This window comes from Aethalodelphis obliquidens, unplaced genomic scaffold (genome assembly GCF_003676395.1).
Source record: "Aethalodelphis obliquidens isolate GAN/ISIS:26980383/991018 unplaced genomic scaffold, ASM367639v1 scaffold6, whole genome shotgun sequence".
Classification (NCBI taxonomy): Eukaryota; Metazoa; Chordata; class Mammalia; order Artiodactyla; family Delphinidae; genus Aethalodelphis; species Aethalodelphis obliquidens.
This window is the reverse complement of record NW_020837950.1, coordinates 71280035-71288039: the sequence shown is the minus strand read 5'-3', so window position 1 is coordinate 71288039 and position 8005 is coordinate 71280035.

Sequence of the window (8005 nt, the reverse complement as noted above, 5' to 3'; positions counted from 1 at the left end):
AATTCTGCGTCTCCAAACAGCTACTCCAAAAAAAATGCAGGACTCCTTGGAAGCATGGGCGAGTCTAGTTGCTTAACACTCTAAGAAACTTTAGCAGACACTTAGTGAATTACCGCCTAGCAGTTATGGCCTTTGTGGAGATAATGTCATAGTTGATCAGATATCCTTCATCAGATATCCCTAACCTCATTACTTGTCAGGTGCGTCAGTAGGTCCTAAGGAAAGCAGATAATGAGACAGAGCTAGGAGATTTATTGGTGAATAAAACCTATGAAAGATAAAGGGAAAGGATACAGGATTGGGCAGAGAGAGCCTTCAGATCATGACGCAGATCTGACGCTTGTAAAAGGAAACGGAGGAGGAAGCAGGATGGGGCAGAGAGAGCCTCAGGCCGACACAGATCTGATAAAGTGTCAGCCGACCATCCAGAGCAGATTGCCTGTTAGAGGAGCTCAGCTTTGGGCGGAAATGATCAGACTTGGTTGCCCTGCCGTGCACAGTCATTGGATGGGGCTGCCCAGGAGGACCGTGGCGTAAGCCAGACAGCTGAGGTGGATAATTCCTTGCAGCTGAACAGGATGTTCTTCCCTGAAAAGAGATCTAAGTATGGAATCTCCTTGGCTTCCACAGCAGGGAAATTTCTATCTGTCAGCTGACTTTCCATCAGTTAGAAGACCAAGTGAACCCTCGAAAATGTTTCGCTCATCACTTTAGCAAGATCCATTTCCTAACTCTTCTCTTTCTCTTTCACTTCTCTCCATCACTACTGCCAGCACTCCACTTCACGCCATTATTTCTTGCTAGGACTATTACAGTAACCTCTACTGGTCTTCCCGTACCTACTCTTGTGGCTTCCAGACTCTTCTTCCCACTACATTCAGAGACATCTTTTCAAATACAAGTGTAATTAAAACCCCTAGTAGCTTAGCATTTCTCTTAAAAGACACAGTTAAATCGTGAGCATCATTTTCAAGGTCCTGAGGGTCCCTCCCAACTACCTTTTCAGCCTAATCTCATACTCTTCATCCGTTATGCTCTAATACAGTAGCCATCTTTCTGTTCCTAGGAAATGTGCCTTCTTTCTTTCACAGGGCTTTTGCATGTGCAAGTTCCTCTGTCTGGGATGCTTCTTGCATCCTTTCCATGTCTGAGAAATACAGCACGGTGCAGCCGGCGTTTGTTTATTTTCTCCCTGTTCAACATACTCTAGATTTCGTTTTAAAATTAAGCAAAATGTAGGTCAGAGGGCAGCATTTTTTTATAAAAATAAAATTAAATAAAGAGGGAGAGCATAAGTAGACATGTAAAATATTGAAGGACAGTATTACCACACAAGTCACATGTGGAAAAATTTGAATACAATGATTTAAAAGGATAATTTTCAATTATTTAAAATTATTTTTCAGCTCACTATAAAGAATAAATTTGCAGCCAATTATTTCTGTGGAACCATGAAAAAATTATGTAGGGTTCTGTGAAAAAAGTAAAATATAAACTGATAAAATACAGGACTTTCATTTCTGGCAGTTCAGACAACCGGATAACGAAAAACTTCTTGCTGTGTAATACCCAGAAATTTTGAATAAAATAGAATAAATATTCCTTTAAATGCATAGCTGAGAAATATCTCCAAGGGAAAGAGAGAGAGGGAGAGACAGAAAGTAGAGGGAGAATATAGTAAAAATTGATCAAATTAGGTGAGATGTATACGGGTGTTCTTTGAATTATATTTTTACTTTTCTGTGCACTTGAAATTTTTCAATTAAAATAATTAAAGTAAAACAATAACAAAAATAACAAGATAGGCCCCAAATTCTGAACACAATATCAGGTGATAAAGGGGACAGGATGGGGGTGGGTGATCAAAATTATAGCATTTCAAGGTCATTGTGTTCTACAGAAGGGTAGAGACAACTACTTTCTTTTTTTAAAATTTATTTTATTTTAATTTTTTTGACAGTTTTTTGTTTTATTTTTTACTTTCATCACTTTGAATATTTTGTCCCACTACTTCCTGGAATCTCTTGTTTCTGATAATAAGTCATATCATTTCTTACTGGGACCCCCATATACATAATGACTTGTTTTTCTTTTGCTGCTTTCAGGATTTTCTCTTTGCCTTTGACTTTTTAATACATTAACAATAGTGTGTCTGAGGGTATATCCTTTTTATTTTTTATTCAAACAGAAAGTCACAAAAATTATAATCATCCTCATCAGTTCCCTCAGTCCCGTGTAATTTTTTTTCATCTTGATCTTTTGTTAGCACTTTTACGAATTCATCAGTTTTCCATTAGAGTTCTGAAAATGCTTATTCATTCAGTTCAGCAGTATAGTCAGTTACCAGAAACCTGTACTTGTCAGAGTCTTTTCCATGAATTCCTTGAAGATGAAACTTTTTTATAGGAACATTTTTGCAAAAGCATCAGAGTACACCCAGAACTGTCTGTAAATGACAAAAGACTTAAAAAGAGACAACTAAAAGTATTGAAAGATATGCACAAGGGCGTTTATCTCAGCACTGCTTACATAGCTTCACAAATTGGAAACTGGTACGTGAATTATGATATATATACATTCAGGGTAATACTGTGCAATCATTAATAATGATGGTGATCCCCCATGTTTACTGACTTGAAAAGATTTCAGGCTTACGGCTGAGCAAAATAGGTCACAGAATACGTGTAGAAGCTTGTTTACATAAAATCATTTTTAGGGCTCCCCTGGTGGCGCAGTGGTTGAGAGTCCGCCTGCCGATGCAGGGGACACGGGTTCGTGCCCCGGTCCGGGAAGATCCCACATGCCACGGAGCGGCTGGGCCAGTGAGCCACGGCCGCTAAGCCTGCACGTCCGGAGCCTGTGCTCCGCAACGGGAGAGGCCACAACAGTGAGAGGCCCGCGTACCGCAAAAAAAAAAAAAAATCATTTTTATACATCTATGATTATGACAATGGCTTTCTCAGTAATAAGTGACTAGATTATTTCACTTTGTGCTTTACACTTTTCTGCATTTGAATTTGTTAAAATGGGCATAAAAAATAAAAACAGTAAAGCTTTTCTTACATGTAAATGATCCAATAAATTCCAAATACTTTTTGCTCTGCCATTTCCATCTGGGCTCTGTTGGCAAAGACGTCTGAAATCACTGTACCCAGAAACGAAGAGAAAGCAGAGACTAGAGCACAGCTGCACTTTCTCCTCTCTTGTAAGCAGTTGAGTCTGCAGTCTATAACAGGACTTCAACATACACAAAAATGTGTCATGTATTCTTCTTGTCTGAAAGTTGGGAATATATGGCCTATTCCTGTCTGGCTAGGAGATACACACAGAGAAAGGGGTCATCGTTTCCCTGGTCCAGTGAAAAAAGGGCTCCTTAAGGCTCACTGCCACTAGATTGGAAAAGCAGCTGTGATCAAATAAGTACCCTAAGGCTATGGAACTCAATATCAAAGAATTCTTCTCAATCCCATGACTCAGGATGACCCCTCCCTTCACATTCTTTCAATATTGCACCTAATTCATCTACCAGAAAACTTTCCAGCTCCTTCTCAGCAATTCGTTCCCATCTTTTCTAAACCTGGCACTAAGGCACTGTTTCCGTCAAGGATTTAGCAAAGTATATGCAGATGCACATGTGAGATTTGTTGAGTTATGAGATCTGGGTGCCTCTTGGCCCACGATGGACCGAGGTTTGTAGGTGTTATAGGAAATGCATCTGAGAGTCTAAAAAGCATTTTCAATATCAAAACGTGTGTCCTGACCTAAGTGCCTTAGTTGAGCCTCCTGTTTGTACAGTTATGAACATTTATCCAACTCTGGAGGTTTGCAAAGTCCATTTTCAAAATAGAATATAGATTTGTAAACGTTAAACTCCTGGTGGGAGTGCCGGGTAGGTACTCTCAAGCACTGCAAGTGGGAGTATAAATTTGTACAATCTTTCTGAAAGACAAAAACATTGCTATGGAGTAAATTGTGTCTCCTGTTGAAGCCCTCACCTTCCCCCCGCCCCCCAAGTGTGTCTGTATTTGGAGACGGGCCCATAAGGAGGTAATTAAGGTTAAATGAGGTCATAAGGGTGGGGTCCAATCCAATAAAGCTGGTGTCTTTACAAGAAGAGGAAGAGACAACAGAACTGGAAAGGCCATGTGAAGACACAGGGAGAAGGCAGCTATCTAAAAGCCAGGAAGAGCTCTCATCAGAAACCACATTTGCTGCCACCTTGGTGATGGACCTCTGACCTCCAGAATGTTCTGTTGCTTAAGCCACCCAGTCTGTGGTATTTTGTTATGGTAGCCTGAGCAAACTAATACAGGTACCAAAACTTAAAAAAAAATGCTTAATCTTTTACACAATTCTACTTCTAGGAATAATCTCTAAAGAAATCATCATGAATATACACAAAAATGTAAGTTCAAGGAGAGTCTATGCAGTCCTATTTATAATATGAAAAAAATTAGAGGGCTTCCCTGGTGGCGCAGTGGTTGAGAGTCCGCCTGCCGATGCAGGGGACACGGGTTCGTGCCCCGGTCTGGGAGGATCCCACGTGCCGCAGAGTGGCTGGGCCCGTGAGCCATAGCCGCTGAGCCTGCGCGTCCGGAGCCTGTGCTCCGCAACAGGAGAGGCCACAGCAGTGAGAGGCCCGCGTACCGCAAAAATAAATAAATAAATAAAATTAGAAACAAATATCCAGGTTCATGTGATTGAATAAATAAAGGTAGATTGAACAAATAAATGATGAAACTCAGTCTTTTAATGTGCTGTGGAAAGATATTTAACATGGAAAAGGAGTCATAAACATATTATTAGGTGAAAAAACAAGGTTATAAAATACTGAATACAATCCAATTATTAGGAAGAAATATGGTTATGCATAGAAAGAAGTGGAGGTGGATTTACTTATATAAATATTTATTTTTATACCAAAATATTAAGAATAATAAGGTCAGGATGATAAATTAACCAGCAATTTTTAGTTTCTTCTTTTTGTTTATATATATGGGTTTTCCAAAAAAATCACAGTGAATACATATTAATAATTTTTGGAATAAGAAAGAAGCCTACAAAGTTCATTGCATTCTTGCAGATATGAGTTTGATAGACTGAAACATCAAGCTGAAAAAATAGGTTGCATTTAGAGTCAAAACTGTAATTTTTCTGAAGGGAAACGAACACCTCAACTTTCAGGTGATGATAAACTCACCGAGAGCCAACAGTATGGTATGACTGCTAAAAAAGTTAATATAATCTTAGGTTGCACAAGAGAAGTACAGTTCATCATACTTTGTTTAGTCCACACCTAGAGTATTACCACATCTAAAAAGAGTGCCACAATTTAAAAACAGATAAACTGAATCCATAGGAAAACAACTAAAACAGTGTAGGAGCACATGGCGGTTGAATGAGGATGCTTCCTGGGTTCCAGAAAGAGAAGAGGAAGGTTGGACATGGCAGCTGGCAAATAGAAGGCTAGCATATGGAAGATGGAATTGATTTTGTTTTCTATTATGCCCTTGAGAGAAGAACTAGAATAAATCACTATTGGTTATAAGGAGGTAGCTTTCATATTAAATACAAGAAAACTTTCTAACAGTCATTGGTCTATGGTAACAGGATGGGTGGGGGTTGAGTAAGGGGTGAGATAAAGGAGATGTAGAAAGTTGTATATCCAGGTGGGAAATTAGACCAGGTAACCGGTCAGGTCCATTCTACACCCAGGGGTCCAGGTTATTTTTATTTTTTAATATTTATTTATTTATTTTTAAATATTTATTTATTTAATATTTATTTATTTATTTGGTTGTGTCAGGTCTTTGTTGCAGCATGTGGGCTCCTTAGTTGTGGCAGGCCGGCTCTTTAGTTGTGGCATGCATGTGGAATCTAGTTCCTGGGGATCGAACCCAGGCCCCCTGCATTGGGAGCACGGAGTCTTAACTACTGCACCACCAGGGAAGTCCCCCAAGTTATTTTCAGAGCATGCCTCTGAACCCAGGGGATGGGTCTGTGCTCATAACAAAGAAACACATCTCATTGTGCTCAACAGTGACCAGTCAGGCAGCCCAACACCTGCAACTTCAGGATCTCTCTCCCTCTCCAGACTGTCAGGCCTGTTTCTGATATATTTGTTTCCTCTTTTTTCCTTCCCCCATAGAAATATTTTCACAAAAATGATTTTAAAAGTATATATATATCGGGCTTCCCTGGTGGCGTGGTGGTTGAGAGTCCGCCTGCCGATGCAGGGGACGCGGGTTCGTGCCCCGGTCCGGGAAGATCCCACATGCCGCGGAGCGGCTGGGCCCGTGAGCCATGGCCGCTGAGCCTGTGCGTCCGGAGCCTGTGCTCCGCAACGGGAGAGGCCACAGCAGTGAGAAGCCCGCGTAGCGCACACACAAAAAAGTATATATATGCTCACTGCAAAACCCCTGCAGGCTCCTTTCTACTCTCCATTTCAGTATTTTTATATATAAATGATACATCCCATCCCCAGTATGGGATAATTCTTCACTCAGTAATTATGCTGGGCGCCTTTCAATGTTAGCACACATACTGGCTGTCCGAACAGGTGGGGCGCCTTTCAATGTTAGCACACATACTGGCTGTCCGAACAGGTGGGGCGCCTTTCAATGTTAGCACACATACTGGCTGCCCGAACAGGTGGGGCGCCTTTCAGTGTTAGCACACATACTGGCTGCCCGAACAGGTGGGGGTCTAGGATAAATTTATTTTATTTTTTATTGTGCTAGATACACATAACAAAGTTTACCATTTTAACCATCGTTAGGGGTACAAGTCAGTGGCATTAAGTACATTGACAGTGCTGTACAACTGCATTCATGAAGATACATTTATTCTTAAACAGTATGCTAGTTACAATTTCAAAAAATATGCTCAATGCGTTGTTTTCAACCTTTAGACACCTTTTCAGGTACATTTAAAGCAATGGGTCGAAATGTCAATCTGAACAAACTAACATGAATCTGCTGTTCTCCCTGTGTTTCCAAGCCTTGTAAACACTGTAATGCCAGAGGCAGGCGGAAGGTAGAAAGGAGTGAACAAGGGTTCTGTAGTCTTGGCTCAAACACTACTGAATATATGACCTTGGGCACATTATTTAACCTATTACTCTGTCATCGTTTGACTCTTTTTTCTTCTGACATCCTAGTGACCTTCAGAGAGCTTTTCTCTTTTCTCTACTCCAGTAAATATAGATTTACAAGTGGTTTCAACAGAGACTGGCCTGCGTGGCATAATTTGGAAGATAGCAAGAGAATCACCCATCCAGACCATCTTCCCTAACGGCCTGCTGTGGTGCTTCACATTCCAACCTGGCATCACTGCTTTGCCGAGCTGGCCTCATGGGAGTGCAACCCGTGCGGCTGCAGGGTCCTCACAGTTAGAAGGGCCCTGTGTTTGGTCTGATGGTCTGCTGTTCCTGTCTTGAAACTCTTAATTTTGAACAAGGTGCCCTGCATTTTCGTTTTGCCCTGAGACCCACAAATTACGGAGCAAGTCCTGTTCCTTTGGGTGAAAGTGCTGTCCTCAGAAGGGCTTTATTTTATTTATTTATTTTTTTGCGGTACGCGGGCCTCTCACCGCTGCAGCCTCTCCCATTGCGGAGCACAGGCTCCGGACGCGCAGGCTCAGCGGCCATGGCTCACGGGCCCAGCCGCTCTGCGGCGTGTGGGATCCTCCCGGACCGGGGCACGAACCCGTGTCCCCTGCATCGGCAGGCAGACTCTCAACCACCGCACCACCAGGGAAGCCCAGAAGGGCTTTATTTTAAGAGTGAATAATTTACCTGAAATACATACCATATTAACACCAGTTAACACACATTTTGTCACTTTAATTAACATGTTAATTAATTAGTTAAGACAGCAGAGATCTGAAGGATTGAAGCATTGAGCCTCCAATTTTTGATGTGGAGAAGAAGCCTGCAGAGGTCCAGAGCATGAATACTGCCTGCACAGGATACCCTCAGGGCCTCTGAGAGGCGGGGTGGGAGGGG